Raw genomic sequence first — 16,726 nt, 5'->3', positions numbered from 1 at the left:
AGATTCTCTCTCCCTCTCTACTCTCCCTCACCCCCACTTGCATGCATTCTAAAAGAAAAAAAAAAAAAAAGAACTCATACAACTGAACACCAAATAATCCGATTAAAAATGGAAAAATGCGCAGAAGGCATGAACAGACTTTTCTCCAAAGACGACATCCAGATGGCCAATAGACACATGAAAAGATGCTCAACATCACTCACCATCAGGGAAATGCAAATCAAAACCACAATGAGATGTCACTTCATACCTGTCAAAATGGTTTAAATTAAAAACTGAAGAAACAGTAAGTGTTGACGAGGATGTAGAGAAAAAGGAATCCTCAAGCCCTGTTGATGGGAATGCAAATTGGTGCAGCCACAGTGGAAAACAGCATAAAGGTTCTGCAAAAAGTTAAAAATAGAGCTACCATATGATCCAGTAATCACACCACTGAGTTTTTAACAAAGAATATGAAAACACTAACTCATATATATAAAACCCCATGTTTAAGGGATAAATGAAACCCTATGTTTATTGCAGCAGTACTTACAATAGGCAAACTATGGAAACAGCCCAAGTGTCCATCAATAGATGAATGGGTGAAGAAGATGTGGGATATATACATAGATGCACAAACATAATACAATGCAATATTATTCAGCCACAAAAAAGAGTGAAATCTTGCCATTTGCAACAATACAGATGGATCTAGAGTATAATGCTAAGTGAAATCAACCAGTCAGAAAAAGACAAATCCATATGATTTCACTCATATGTGTAATTTAAGAAACAAATGAATAAAAGGAAAACAAAAGAGACAAACCAGAAAACAGACTTTTAACTACAGACGACAAACAGATGGTCACTTACCAGAGGCGGGGTCGGGGAGACAGGTGAAACAGAAGAAGTGCATTAAGAGTACACTTACTTGATTAGCACTAAGTAATATATGGAATTGTTGAATCATTATATTGCACACCTGAAACTAATATAACCCTCTATGTTAACTACACTGGAATTGAAATTTTTAAAGATATGTTGCCCCTAATTGCTTACTTTCTTCATCTATAAAACGGCATATGGAATAACCAGGGCCCTACGAAAAACACTCCACCCTACTCACCTGTACACGACTTCCAACACCATAACAGCCTCAGACATGTGGATCAAGAGCAAATCGGGCCCATTTTCATCTTTGCTATAGCTTAGTATGCAGTGTTCATGGTCTTGAAAGGCTACATGACTCTGGTCTTAGGCCCCTCTTGTGGTCATGCCTTCAAGACACTTGCAAAACCCCATTGTAGTGAACACCATTAGCAGTGAATGAGGAACACTATGCCAGTTCTTGCAGATGACCCACAGAAACAGGGATATGTTGGTCTGGTTTTAGTGACTTCTCTAAATCCGTAACAAAACAGAAAGATTGAAACAAGGTTCAGGCTGACTCTAAGAGCTTTTGCTTTTTGCATTTCGACATTTCCTTTCCTTTTCCAAGCAGCAACTGTTCTTCAGTTTTCCTCTGCCTATTCCCAACACAATCCAACCACTCCTGCCAGAAACCCAGCAAAAGTAAAGAAAATGTCCAAGCCTCTGCGACAGATAACTGTGGACTAGCCTGCTCAACCTCTATTCGATCCACCTAGTTGGAAAGGCTGGGAAGCTAAAAAGACATTTCTAGACACCCTCACAGCTAGGGTTTTGCATGTGAGTTAGAGTCTATGAATACATACCTTCATTTGAGATCTGAAAGGTAAACTTCCAGGGGTATGTCTACTAACAAGCACACTGGTGGAGACTGAAGTCTCTGTGTTTGGAGTCTTCTAGCTTTCTGAGTATCACGGCAGGGTTAACTGGTGGTGGCCTCTTCATTCCACACCTTGGACTGCAGCTATAAAATCTACATCTTTACCTCAATTTCCATTGACTTCCCCAGAGCTTCTCAGGTGGGTCATTATTCTAGAAATATCCTCAGAGGTCTAGCCTAGGACTCACCTGAGTCTCTTGTATATATGTAATCTCGCCAATTAAATCCCTTCATGCTAATAATAGTTAGAGTGGTTTCTATTTTATGCACTGAACTCTGATTGATATGGCCACTCACCCAAAGAAAATGCTGAAAGGTCTAGGAAATTGAAACAGAAAATAGGTAAAGAGATGTGGCTGCCTTTTTCTAGCTAATGGCTGGATTCAGAATACTTTTACTGCTTTGAAGACCAACTTGATCCTCTAAGATTTATGTCCAATCAACTCATATCAAGGTTGATCTAAATTCCTCTGTGTTCTAAATCTCCTCTAAGAGAGAGTGGAAATGTGCATGTGCATTACCTGACTTAAAAAAGAAACATCAGGAAATGAGAGGAATACAAAGAGAGAAGAGTACAGAGAATCATCATTCCTTAAATGTCAGAATGTCGTATTTCATGGACTGAATATATTCATTAAATCCCAATAACAAATTCTAGCAAAAATGAAAAAAGTCTTCAGTAAGAAATTTGTAAGTATAAACACAATGTAAGAAAACATATTTCCAGTCTGCAGGACATGGGTACAGATGATCAATGTGTGTTTTCACCTGCCCACTGTCCTTTCTTTGAGTGAAAGAATCTACTGTATCCTCTGGAACCTCTTCCCTTTCCTAAATTAATCCAAGAGGGAGCGAGGGAGGGATGGTGTGTGCCTGTGTGCGTTATGTGTATGTACCATATCTCCAGATGTATTCCCAATGTCCAGGGAGGGTAATGTGGCCCATGCCTGGCCAGAGTCCAATCCTGGTGCTTCTCTAGGGCAATTAAGGAAAGAGGTGCTCATTAGGGAGATTTTGCACATCTAGGACTGCTGAAGGCTGGTGCTACTTTGTCCATCTCTGGCATTACAAGGATAGAGTCAGCCTTGTGAAGACAACATCAACAACAACAACAAAAAACAGAACTGGGGGAAGCCTGGGTGGCTCCCTGCTTAGTGGGGAAACTGTCCTTCTCCCTGCTCATGGGCTCTCTCTCTCTCTCTCTCATTCTCTCTCTCTCAAATGAATAAATAAAATCTTAAAAAAAAATCAGAGCTGAAATATGGGGAGAAACAGAGAGGAGGTGGAGGGTAGGGCACACTCCATACGTTGGTTCCAGCTGAAGAATTTTTAAGTGACTTGAAACAAAACAGTCTCTTCTTATTTAAGTAAGTTTGAACTGGCTTTTCTGTACCTGAATCTGTAAGATCTTGCCTGATACCTGTCAACTCTATGACATCACTGGAAGGATTATTTAAAGTAGATAAATGGGGCGCCTGGCTCAGTCGGTTAAGTGTCTGCCTTCAGCTCAGGTCATGATTCCAGCATCCTGGGATTGAGCCCCATATGAGCTCCCCACTTAGCGGGGAGTCTGTTTCTCCTTCTCCCTCTGCCCCTTCTCCCCTCCTTGTGTGTGCTTTCTCTGCTCTGCTCTTCTCTCAAGTCAACCAATCAATCAATCATTTAAAAAAAAATAGAAAAATATTTGGTTATTTTGAATTTCCTTTCCTTACATGGTTTACTCAGTGGGCTTCCCCACCTTTCCCCTTAGCTTGAGCTGCACTCTGTCTCCTGCTCACAAAAAAAAAAAAAAAAAAAAAAAGTCAATTATCATATAAGGGTTTTCTCAATTTCTTGCATAGATTTCAGCCTTGGTCTAACTTACTTTAACAAACACGTTCTCTCCACTAAGCTATGCAGCCTTGGCATTCTCCTATGTAAAGACATCACCACCACCACCACCACCACCACCCAACCCAACCCAACCAACCCTATTTCACTGGTTAGTGCCTGTATCACAGGGAGTGCTCAGTAAGAGAAATAGCCATAATCACTGGAGACAGTGAGCAGCTTAGCCAAGGTTACATAATTAGCAAGTGGAGATGTCTTGATTCCAAAACTGCCCACATCAGTTCCACACATTTCTTAAACACACTGTTAATGCATCCCCATCAGAGACATGCTCCTCCTCCCATTGGAGGCAACCCTTCAATCCTTGAGGACCCTATTAGGTACTTAACCTCTCCTTCTTCTTTATCCACAGCTTGCTTCATTGGTCCCTCACCTCTAGCATTTAGACATACTCAAAACTTTCCCTCTGTAAAATACACAAAGAAACACATTCAACTCCATGATCCTTCTCAATGACTTTATTTATAGTTATCTTTTGCTTCCCACTCATTCCAAAGCCATCAACAATATTTTGATTAAGTCTAAAGCACACTTCTCAGTTCTCATCTTACCTAACTGCTTGGGAATATCTAACAGCATTGAATGCCCCCTCATTTTTTAGAGCACTCTTCCTTTGGCTCCTACAATTGGTCATCCCTTAAATGCTATTGCTTTGGAGGACTATCTCTGGCTTCATACACTCTCCCGGTGATCTCAATAACTCCAATGATCATTTTCATTGCAAAGAGTGAGTTGTCTCTGTAGGAGCCTGTATCAGGCCTCCCTCAAATGGACCACTTTGGCACACAGCTTATGCCTAGCTGATAACCATCAAAGCCCAAAAAACTCATGAAGAAACTCTGACCCTATGACCCCCCCCAACAACTGCCGAAATTTAGAAGGAGGACCTGCTCCAAGAAGAGAGCTGCAATCATAGATAACTACATTATAATATGAACTAAGACAGTATATAGGAAGGAATCAGAAGGCCTATCTGATCAAAGCTCTCTCTATGGTTGTTTCTGAATGGTCCAGAAAACAATTGTTTAGTAAGCATTAACTTTTCATCCTCCTGTGAACTGCATTCCTTCCCTTTGAAGTCCCAGACCCTTACCCTTCTCCTTAGTTCACAATGACATATATAACTTATTGTACCTGACTTCAGACTCTCACATCAATGTGGATCCTCTGTACATACAAGATTACAGTTAATTTTCAGTTAATCTGTTTCATATCAATTTACTGCCTAGTTCGGTTAGAAGAACCTCGCAGGGCAGAACAGCATTTCTTCCTCCCCAACAGTGGGCACAGTCAGCAGGACACTTTAACTTTCTGGACAACTGCTTGCCCTAGTATTGCTACAGCTGAGATCCTTGGGCATCTGACATACAGCCAGCAGAAAGTAAGTTTTCTTACCATGTCAGCCTCCCAGAATTTTTGTCTACAGAGTTCAAATGAATAAAAGTGGTGACAGTCCTTTTTTTTTTTTTTTTTTTCCTAAATTTAGATTAGCAGGAGAAAATACTTGTAGAACTAGCTCCTTGGGCTTAGCAACTCTTATTAAGTTTGGTAGACTACTCTTGGTTTTATTAATCCATTTCCTCCCAGAGATGGTCTTGTTTTTATCTATCTGTTGTGTTGTTTGTCATAAAGAGGAAAAAAAAAACCATACGGTAAGAATGCAAACATAGTCCCTACATTAAGTTTGCTGTTCCAGTTAAACTCACAGACTGGTGAGTTCATGGTTCTTGCTGGGCTGGCATCTGTTTAGATAAACCTTGTTGTAGGTTAATGGACACATGAAGGGAAGGCTGTTGCTAAGGGATATCTTGGAAACCAAAGCCACAAAATAGGTGGGCATAGGTCACACAATTAGAAGCTGTTAGAATGCAGGGAATCCTAACTCAAAGACTCCTGTGTTAGGATATGTTGGTCACAGGATGGGTTAGATTAATACTAGGTCACGAGTCAACCTCGAGTAAACTTGCCATGCAACAAGACACACTGTAAAACACCAAACAAGCCCCAACTCCATGGCACATCCCTCCTAATATTAGTTTGGCTCCAAAGATCCATGGCTTAGCTAAAGCTATTGATGTAAACAGAAGAAAAATCATGAGATCTCCTTTCATCTTAAATGTCCTGAGAGCTTGGCATAAGCTCTGAAGGAAGCTCGTACCTGTGTGCTTCTGGTGGACAACTGGATAGGCTGCGGGTCCAAATGTAGGGAATTAAACAAACATTTGGGTGAAGTTTTGGCTTGGTAAGTCATCCCATTCTGTTCAAAGCAGGGAAAATACATACGATTCCTTGTGTTCTGACACAGCTGCTTTACAGAGTCCCTCATCGCTCTTGTCTGACTGTGCCAGTTCTCAGGAACATTGGTCATAAGAGGTCCAAGACCATAAGGAACCTTTGTTGTCTCAACCTTCACTGCTTGTTAGTGCTGAAAAGTCCCATTCCAGTAGCACCTGCCTGTGATATAGGCAAATCTGTGGCTGGGGGCACCTCAAGTGTTTGTGGGAGACCAGGGACACTATTTCCACTACACCATCCTTACTGCTTGTGCAATGAAGGCCTTTGCTTTCTTAGGAACTTTTGGATCATGGGGGCTGCATCACCTATGCCCTCTCTAGGGACACCTCTTGTATCTTTGGTTAAGCCATTAAAAGTCTTACTGGTTTGAATCACTATTAATAGATCTTACTTACCAATGGCCAGAGGGTGGATCCTTTAAATTGGCTACATTTGAAAGAAAATTGTTTATGGAGAGCTCTTGATTGTCTTATTAGTATAATGGCTAGCCTTGGATGACTCCCTTTCAAGATGAAAGAACAGAAATTGCACTTAAGACAAAAATTAACGGCACAACTAAGAAAAGCAGTAAAGGGAAACTTAACTAAAACAGACTTAGGAGGATAGAAGGGGAGGCTGGGAAGGGGAATAGTACTACTCAACGTCAATTACAGGAAGACTTGTCAATTACAGACTGTGACAGAGGGACCATCAAAGAAAAGAATCATCCATGGCAGATCCCGACAGGGAAAGAAATACATTGCATTTTCCTTTTTTGGGAGGAGGGGGGTTCATTTCATTTTATTTTATTATTAAAAACTAAACATGTGGAACACAGATAATTTGATTCTGCATGAGGGAGGCTTCCTTTGACTCCTACATCTGAGGAATTTAATGAGGGGAAAACACAGAGAGAAATATATACATAGCTATTTGGTATATTTGGGAAGGTTGAAAGCAAAGTTTTACTTCAAAGGATTATTAGGGTAACCTCTCTGCACAAGTTATAATCACTGGATTGTTATATTGTGGGCTTTTTAAAGAATTGGGAGGTGGGTGGGTGATTCTAAGATTTTTGTTTTTGTTTTCCAATTACTTTTAACCCACTGAGCCACCCAGGTGCCCTCCAATTACTTTTAAAAGGAGGAGTCGAGTGATGGGTAGAGCCAAACTTTTAAATATCCTTCTTGGGATGGTCAGAATTGAATTTCAAACCTTAATGTACTCCAAGGGACCATAACACAGGCTGGAAAATAATTACTTTCCAAGCTCCAGAGTTCCTCTGCCCCCTCTTGGCACTGTCCCAGGCTCATCTGGTCCCCACACAGGGCATGCTGTCCCATGTCACTCTCCTCGGCCCCTGCCTCTGTCTGTGCTATGAGGGGGGCAGGTTCCTCAGGGTAAACTCCTATTGATCCTTCTAAGACTGCTACTAGCGACTTGTTTTAAAAAAAAGTTTTTTTTTTCCATTTCATATATATCTTTTTATGTTATGTTAGTCACCATATAGTACATCATTAGTTTTTGATGTAGTGTTCCGTGATTCATTGTTTGCATATAACACCCAGTGCTCCATGTAATACGTTCCCTCCTTAATACCCATCACCTGGCTCACCCATCCTTCCATTCCCCCCTTCTAAAACCCTCCATTTGTTTCCTGGAGTCCACAGTCTCTCATGGTTTGTCTCCCACTCCTATTTCTCCCCCTTCATTTTGCCCTTCCTTCTCCTAATGTCCTCCATGCTATTCCTTATATTCCACAAATAAGTGAAACCATATGATAATTGACTTGCTCTGTTTGACTTATTTCACTTAGCACAAACTCGACCAGTACCATCCATGTTGATGTTGATACAAAAGTTGGGTATTCATCCTTTCTAATGGCTGAGTAATATTCCCTTGTGTATATGGACCCCATCTTCTTTATCCATTTGTCTGTTGAAGGGTTTCTTGGCTCTTTCCACAGTTTGGCTATTCTGGACATTGCTGCTATGAACATTGGGGTGCATATGGCCCATCTTTTCACTATATCTGTATCCTGGGGTAAATACCCAGTAATGCAATTGCTGGGTCATAGGGTAGTTCTATTTTCAATTTTTTGAGGAACCTCCACACTGTTTTGAAAAGTGGCTGCACATGCTCAGACCACAATGTTTTGAAACTAGAACTCAATCACAAGAAAAAGTTTGGAAGACATTCAAAAACCCTTGGAAGCTAAAGACCATCCTGTTCAAGAATGTTTGGGTCAATCAGGAAATCAAAGAAGAACTTAATCAATTCATGGAAACCAATGAGAATGAAGACACATTGATCCAAAATTTATGGGATACAGCAAAGGTGGTCCTAAGGGGGAAATACATAGCCATCCAAGTGTCACTCAAAATAAACCAGAAAAATCCTGAATACACAAACTGTCTTTACACCTTAAAAATCTGGAGAATCAACAATAAATTAAGCCTAACCCACACACAAGAAGGGAAATAATTAAGATTAGAGCAGAGACCAATGAATTAAAAACCAGTAATACAGCAGAATACATGAACGAAACTAGAAGTTGGTTCTTTGAAAAGAATTAATAAGATCAATAAACCACTGGTTAGACTTATCCAAAAGAAAAGAGAAAGGACCCAAATTAATAAAATTACGAATGAAAGGGGAGAGATTATGGCTAACATCAAGGAAATAAATACACTTATCAGAAATTAACATCAACAACTATATGCCAATAAATTAAGCAACCTGGAAGAAATGGATGCATTCCTGGAAACCTATAAACTACCAAGACTGAAAGAGGAAGAAATAGGCCTAAATAGACCCATAACCAGTAACGACATTGAAGCAGTGATCAAAAACCTCCCAAAAAACAAAGAGTCCAAGGTCTGATGGATTCCCTGGGGAATCCTATCAAACATTCAAAGAAGAAATAATATCTATTCTCCTGAAGCTGTTTCAAAAAAAGAAAGAAGGAAAACTTCCAGACTCTTTCTATGAGGCCAGCATAACCTTGATCACAAAACCAGGCAAAGACCCCATCAAAAAGGAGAATTTCAGGGGCGCCTGGGTAGCTCAGTGGGTTAAAGCCTCTGCCTTCGGGTTGGGTCATGATCCGGTCATGATCCGGGTCCTGGGATTGAGCCCTGCATCTGGCTCTCTGCTTGGCGGGGAGCCTGCTTCCTCCTCTCTCTCTGCCTGCTTCTCTGCCTACTTGTGATCTCTGTCAAATAAATAAATAAAATCTTTAAAAAAAAAAAGAAGAATTTCAGACTAATATCCCTGATGAATACGGATGCCAAAAATGTCACCAAGATCCTAGTAAATAGAACCCAAAAGAACATTAAAAGGATTATCCATCACGACCGCATACATACATAAGAATGCAAGGATAGTTCAACATTCACAAATCAATCAATGTGATAGAACACATAAATAAGGGAAAAGAGAAGAAGCACATGGTCCTCTCAACTGATGCAGAAAAAACATCTGACAAAATACAGCATCCTTTCCTGATTAAAACTCTTCAGAGTATAGGGATAGAGGAAACATTCCTCAACTTCATAAAATCCATCTATGAAAAACACACAGCGAATATCATTGTCAGTGAGGGAAAATCTGAGAACCTTTCCACTGAGATCAGGAACACAAGGATGCCCACTCTCACCACTGTTGTTCAACATAGTACTACAAGTCCCAGCAATAGCAATTAGAGAGCAAAAAGAAATAAAAGGCATTCAAACTCTCTCTTCACAGATGACACAATACTCTATATGGAAAACCCAGAAGACTCCATCCCCAAATCTCTAGAACTCATACAGCAATTCAGTGATGTGGCAGGATACAAAAATCAATGCACAGAAATCAGTTATTTCCTTATACACTACTTGCAATGTAACCGTAGGAAGATAAATTAGAGAATCGATTCCATTTATAATAGAACTAAAAACCGTAAGATACCTTGGAATAAGCCTAACTTAAGAGGTAAAGGATCTGTACTTGAGGAACTACAGAACACTCATGAAAGAAATTGAAGACACAAAACGATGGAAAACCATTCTACGCCTATGGATTGGAAGAATAAACATTGTTAAAATGTCTATGCTGCCCAGAGCAATCTATACTTTCAATGCCATCCCAATCAAAATACCACTGGCATTTTTCAAAATGCTGGAACAAACAATGCTAAAATTTGTATAGAACCATAAGAGACACCAAATTGCCAAGGAAATTGTAAGGGCCTATTTAGCCAGAGAGGCCCCACCTCGGTTGAACAGCCATTTTGTTGTTAATGCAGTAAAACTTAAACTGACCCTCCACCCTGAAATTACTTAAAAGCAAGTCCCGGAAACCAGTCTCAGGGGGAGATAACAGCCCGAATGCAGGGATGGGTCAGGTCAGGTGGAGACATCCAATCACTGGAGTATGCATATTGTCTCCCTAGCTACCAAGGAGTGTAGGCCCCACCTTTTGGGCACCTTTTGGGAGCCAATTCTGACCAAGGTGATAGGCTACTTGAAATAGCTACTATGGGGTCAATTGTAGTTCAACTGGCCACCCGTGTGTGACCTAGCAGCTTTCTCTGTGCAGCTTTCTCTGTGTGTTGCAATCTCATTGGCCACCTGTGTGTGGCCAGGCTCAACTACAGGACCAATACGCCCAGTATGCTATCAGGAACTGAACCTGTAGACGGAGTCCACGTCCCTTATTGGAAATCCCCCCAAACAATACATAAATACCATGCTATAACCAGATTGGGGGTCCAAGTCCCTGCTCTGTTGTGCTGGGTATACTTGGACCCAAGCTTGAGCTTGCTGAATAAACCCTGGTGTGATTCCATTGGTTTTGGCTCCTTGGTGGTCTCTTGGACACAAAACTTGGGCACAACAGAAATGTTGAAAAAGAAAAACAAAGCTGGGGGCATCACATTGTCTGATTTCAAGCTATCTTACAAGGCTGTGATCACCAACAGTATGGTACTGGCACAAAAACAGACACCTCGATCAATGGAACAGAATAGAGAGCCCAGAAATAGACCCTCAACTCTAAGGTCAAATAATCTTCAACAAAGCAGGAAAAAATATCCAGTGGAGAAAAGACAGTTTCTTCAATAAATGGTGCTTGGAGAATTGGACAGCTATGTATAGAAGAATGATACTTGACTATTCTCTTACACCATACACAAAGATAAACTCAAAATGATTAAAGACCTCAAAGTGAGACAGGAATCCACCAAAATCCTAGAGAACACAGGCAGTAATCTCTCAGACAACAACCACAGAAGCTTCTTTCAAGACAGGTCTCCAAAGGTAAGGGAAACAAAAGCGATAAAAAGAAGATCAAAATCTTCTGCACAGCAAAGGAAACACTTTAACAAAACAAAGAGGCAACCTAAGGAATGCGAGAAGATATTTGCAAATGACACCACAGACAAAGGGCTGATATCCAAGATCTATAAAGAACTCCTCACACTCAATGCCCCAAAACCAAATAATCAAGTCCAAAAATGGGCAGAATATATCACATTTCCCATGAGAAATTGACCACTTCAGCAATTCAGCCAATGAGAATCGGTCATCTCTCTTAACTCTCACTCTTCTCTGAGAGACTTTCAGTCAGAACAACCCCTCCCAACCTCCTCCCTCTTCTCCATAAAAACAGCATTCCTTTCCTTTGTTTGTTAGACTTGCTTATGGTTTTGCCATAGCTTTTTTGGAAATGCAATTCTTATTTCTGACTAAACCCGTTCTGCTGGTAAAGTAACTGACAGCTTTCTTTTCAAGGTTAACATTACTTGGTGATCAGAAGTGCGATCCAGAGAAGATCCCCTGACAACTTTAAAGCTGATAAGCTAATAGGTGCGGATACCCACAGAGCCAACTGGGTCCACTGCTTTGTCACTGGCCGTAGGGTTTAGGGGTAATTTTCTTCTAGATTTCAGGCTCCACTCTCCGTGTTTGAGCTCTCCAGGCTTTATATGGAACCTGTTTTCAGACTTTGTTCTTTCTGAGAGTACTCCTTGGGCCTTCAGTCTAATCCCTTTTCAGAACCAGACTGTACCCCTTGGAACTGTGCCAGTGTTTGGTCTGGTTCCTCTTTTGGGACTGGACTGTTCTTGTTGGATCTGTGCCTGTCGGAATTACGATGGTCTTTTAATCTGACTCCTTTTAGGAATCAGACTATTCCTGTTGGAAATGTGCCTGTTGGAATTAAGCTAGCTTTTGATCCAATTCCTTTCTGGAACTGGACCGTTCCTTGTAAAAAATGTGCTAGCCTTTGGTCCAACTCCTATTTGGAACCAAACTGCTCCTATTGCAACTATGCTAGCCTTTGGTCCAATTCTTTTCTGGAACCAGACTGTTCCTACGGGAACTCTGCTGGTCTTTGCTCTGACTCCTTTTTGGAACTGGACCAATCCTACTGGAACTGTGCTGGCCTTTGGTCCACTTTTTGAAATTGGGCCGTTTTACTGGAACTGTACTGGTCTTTGGTCCAATTCCTTTTGTAATGAGACTGTGACTGTTGAAATTGTATTGTCTAGGAATTTTTCTTCTTACCCTAGAGAAAAACCTCTAAGAAATGGGATCCCAGCCATCAAAATGTGTTTAGGGTGCCCCCCTCACTGGACCCTGATTGCATGTTTAAAGACCAGGATCCCTCCTCACAACCATTTCTAACTAAATGGATGGATTTAACCAAAAGTATTTGAGAGCTTCAATGGCCATTGTGGGGAACTTTCAATCTCCCCAAACTTGTTTTTTCAAAGTTAGAAAGCCAGAGCTCCTAAAAACACAAAACAAAATGGGATGCATATTTTAATTGGTACCTTAGGCTTCCAAATGTTTTCAGGATTGTCCTGCAAAATACTATTTATACAAGAAGAAGTTAAATGGCTTCCGAGGCCTCTTTTTTTTTTTTTTTTAAAAAAAAACCTCCCTCGTCTTCTCTTCAGACATGTGGCCTCGTGCTCAGGCCCTGCCTCCTGCACCATTTTCTTTCTGCTGATCTTCCCTTTTCCTCTGAACCGAACCCCCACCACCCCCGAACCTTTTAAAACCTGCTCCTTTAAAGCTAGGTCTTTTGAGGTACTAAATAAACTGCAGGCTTCTTATAGTCCCTGAACTAAGCTGAATTGGGAGCCACAGTTAAGAAGTTTTCTATGTGACTGATGCCCCCCTCTAAGTTTGCTAAAGAATTGAACATCGTTAAATTCAAACTTACCAACCTGGTTTCTCAGACTTACGTCAATTAGTCTCCATGCTTAGTGAGGGTAGGCCAAACGCTGGATGAAACCAGTCCAATAGGAACCTCCTGAATGGGACTTAGAGTTACAAACCCCTAACTTCTGGCAAGATGCTAGAACACCAGGAACCCCCATCAAGCAATGAGAGTGGCTTTTCCCAAGCCTGCTGATTGGAACAAAATTCAGGCTTGCGGGCAAAAGCCTGATGAACCAGTTCATGACTCTTCCAATCAACTCCAAATTGTCTTTTAAGAAAATTCTGGTCTTCCTTTAGATACTGAATCTAAAGTAGAGCACTCGGTCTGGTTCTGAAAAGGGGTTGGACTGAAGGCCAAAGCAGTACTCTTAGGGTAGCATTTAAAATCTACATTTATTAATAGGCTGAACTGGGATCTTTCGCTTTCAGTTAAGAAGACAAGGGTGGAATGAGAAACTGCCCGCTCAAGATGTGTTAAATGGCAAATCAGCTCACTCACATCCTAGATGAGTCATGTGAAAGAAAAATCACTAGGGGCACCTAGGTGGCTCAGTGGGCTAAAGCCTCTGCCTTCGGCTCAGGACATGATCCCAGGGTCCTGGGATTGAGCCCTGCATCAGGCTCTCTGCTCAGCGGGGAGCTTGCTTCCTCCTCTCTCTCTCTCTGCCTACTTGTGATCTGTCAAATAAATAAATAAATAAATAAATAAATAAATAAATAAATAAATATCTGGGGGGAAAAAAAAGAAAGTTCACTAAAATTCTTGGTTTTCAACTCTAGCAGATGAGGGCCCCTAAACCTAATCCCTCCCCCTCTCACCCACCCAATTTCTGATATTATTGTAGAGACCCAGGGCATTGGAAAAGAGATTGTTACAAACTTAAGCATTCCAGGCACTTTCTGCTACCTTGTCATTCTCTCCAGTGTCCTCCTAATTCCCAATGATGGGGCTCTAAGGAACTACAGAGGCTCTTCCCAATTCTCCCTCATAGCAGGCCTGCAGAAATCATTCTGCAGACTGGGAATCAATAGCCCTCTGTGCATGCTGACCTAGGCAGTATAATCTCAGCACACCACCCCTGCCTCAGGGCACCAAAAACAGTTCCAACAGCAGGGTCTCGAATAAACCTCCATGGATCCCTGCCTCTGAACCTACTCCCTTCTAAGGCCTTCAAGAAACACACATGCTTTTCTCCTTAGTTCTTCTATCCCTATTTATGTATTGCCCCAAGATTTCTCTGGAAAGTATCATGCTGGAATTTCTTTCTGCCAATAGGGGGGAAATGATTCTAGAACTGGCCAGTAGTAATCAAAATAGCCGGTCAGGACTTAAATGACCCTCTGACATCTTTTATTTGTTCGGTCTCTGGACAACACAAGAGCTGGGACACTGATTATTCCCACTAGACCAGATACCATCTCCTTCACCGGCAAGATGTTTAGCTGACAATCCAGAGAGCCTCTCCCATTAAGGTTCAAATAGATCCTGCAAACCACCTCCACAAAATTAACCAATACCTGTAAATAAAGAAGCCCTTCAAAGCATCGAGCCCATAACAGAACACAAGGCCCAGCACCTCAATGTCTTCTGTACTCCTAGTCCCTGTAATACCCCTATTTTACCTGTGAGAAAACCCGGTGGCCGAGGATGAAGCTTTGTTCAGGACCTCTGAGCAATAGATAGCACTGTTATCCCTCAGGATGCTGTTGTTCCTGACCCCATATACTACAGACGTCTATTCCCACTGAGAGCTATTTTCAATATAATTGACGTATGCAGTGCATTTTTAGTATTCCAGTTGACAGGAGAGAAAAATACTTTTTGCTTTCACATGGGAGGAATGGAAATGCACCTGTCACAAACGTGAAAAGCAGAATTGGATGAGGGGTGCCTGGCTGGCTCAGTCGGTAGAGCACAGGACTCTTGGGGTTGACCGAGCCCCAAGTTAGGGATAGAGTTTACTTAAAAAGATTTTTTTTAAAAAGCTGATTTGGATGATAGAAAGTTTTCTGCAGGCTCTACTCTGTTACAATATATAGATGATTTGCTTCTCTGGTCCCCCTTTCAAACCTCTTCACAGGAAAACCAAATCTACCTGTTAAAATTTCTGACTCTAAAGGAATGTAAAGTCTCTGAAAGAAACTGCAGTTTGCTCAAACTCGGGTTTGATACTTAGGGTACCTCATCTGGGAATAAGGACTACATCTGGATCTAGGTAGATTTCAAGGCATCCCGAACTCCCCCAAAGCTAAACTAAGTACCAGTTATAAGGTTTTCCTTGACTGACCAGCTACTGTTGAAAATGGATTCCAAATTTCTCTCTTATGGTTCAATCTCTGTATGCTTTACTAAAAGATGACAGACCTGGTGCCATTATTTAGAAAGATCAGGGTCACGTAGCTTTTGAGGAAAAAAAAAAAAAAAAAAAAAAAAGCCTAATAAAGCCCCCTGCCCTTGGACTTCCTAATTATCAACTTCCCTTTTTCTTGTGAGAAGGAAGGAAATGCCCTTGGAGTACTCACCCCAAAACACGGACCATTACTGCCCACAGAGTAATTATAGCCAAAAGCTTGACCCTGCGGCATGGGGATAACCCCTTGTCTCAGAGCCATTCCTGCCATTGTCCTGTTAGTTAAGGTCACTAAGAATTAATCATGGATCAATCCCCTTTAACCATCCTTGTATTTTAGCCTAGGGAGAAACTGTAAACATTTACACTGATAGTCAGTATGCCTTTGGGGTAGCTCATGACTTTGGAATATTGTGGAAATAATGAGGTATCCTTACCTCCAATGGCAATAAAATTAAAAATGGCTCCTATGTTCAAATTTTTTAAATGCTATACCTTCACTGGCTGCTCTGGCTATTATTAAATTTAGTCCCTGGGCATTCCAGACTCTATTCCCTCGAGGCCAAAGTAAATCACCTGATATTTCCACCAAAAATACTGCTGTCAAGGAAACCAATAACCAAACCTCTGTAGTGGTCCAAAGGGATATTCACCCAAATGATAATCTGGAAAAATTGAGAAGAGATATCCAACAATTACTCCCAGAGAAGGAAAAACAATATTGAAAATCTAGTAACAGTTGGTTCAATAAAAGGAGAACTCTGGTTTGGACCAAATAACAACCTGACCCCACCAGTAAATTCTTACTACTTACTATTATATGTGCATTAATGTCATTGGTCTACTTACAACATGATAGCATTTGTGAACCAATGTTGGTGGAGAAATATCAGTAAGGTCACAGAAGTGCCCATCTCGCTCTCATCCCTTGAGATAGTCACAGATGTCCAATGTACTTGGCCTCCTTTGACTACAACTGGTAAAGGAGATATACTTCAATATTGTAAAGGCCTAACTGTTACTATTAAAATAATCATGCTTTGATAGACCAGTCTTTTCACAGTACTCTCCTGGGAGACAAGACCTGAAGCATCACACCTTACTAGAGATTTTGTCTACTGGAAGACACCTTTTGTCTATTGGAAAGACTCTCTTCAGCCTCAAAGAACGGTCCTTAATAGGTACCGATAACCAAACTTTGTGCTGCCAAGTTC

General features: G+C 41.1%; 1 long non-coding RNA gene across 1 annotated transcript in view; it reads right to left on the bottom strand.

Annotated features, from left to right (window-relative positions):
- Nucleotides 1-16,726, bottom strand: part of LOC309843619 — a 90,472-nt gene that overhangs the window by 28,485 nt on the left and 45,261 nt on the right. The window contains exon 3 of the long non-coding RNA XR_014300252.1: nucleotides 1,713-1,870. This is a non-coding gene — a long non-coding RNA (uncharacterized lncRNA). The remainder of the gene's footprint in view (nucleotides 1-1,712; nucleotides 1,871-16,726) is intronic.

This window comes from Mustela nivalis, assembly GCF_964662115.1.
Source record: "Mustela nivalis genome assembly, chromosome: 11".
NCBI classification, from domain to species: domain Eukaryota; kingdom Metazoa; phylum Chordata; class Mammalia; order Carnivora; family Mustelidae; genus Mustela; species Mustela nivalis.
The sequence above is the reverse complement of the archived record's forward strand: the minus strand, read 5'-3'. Positions and strand labels throughout refer to the sequence as shown.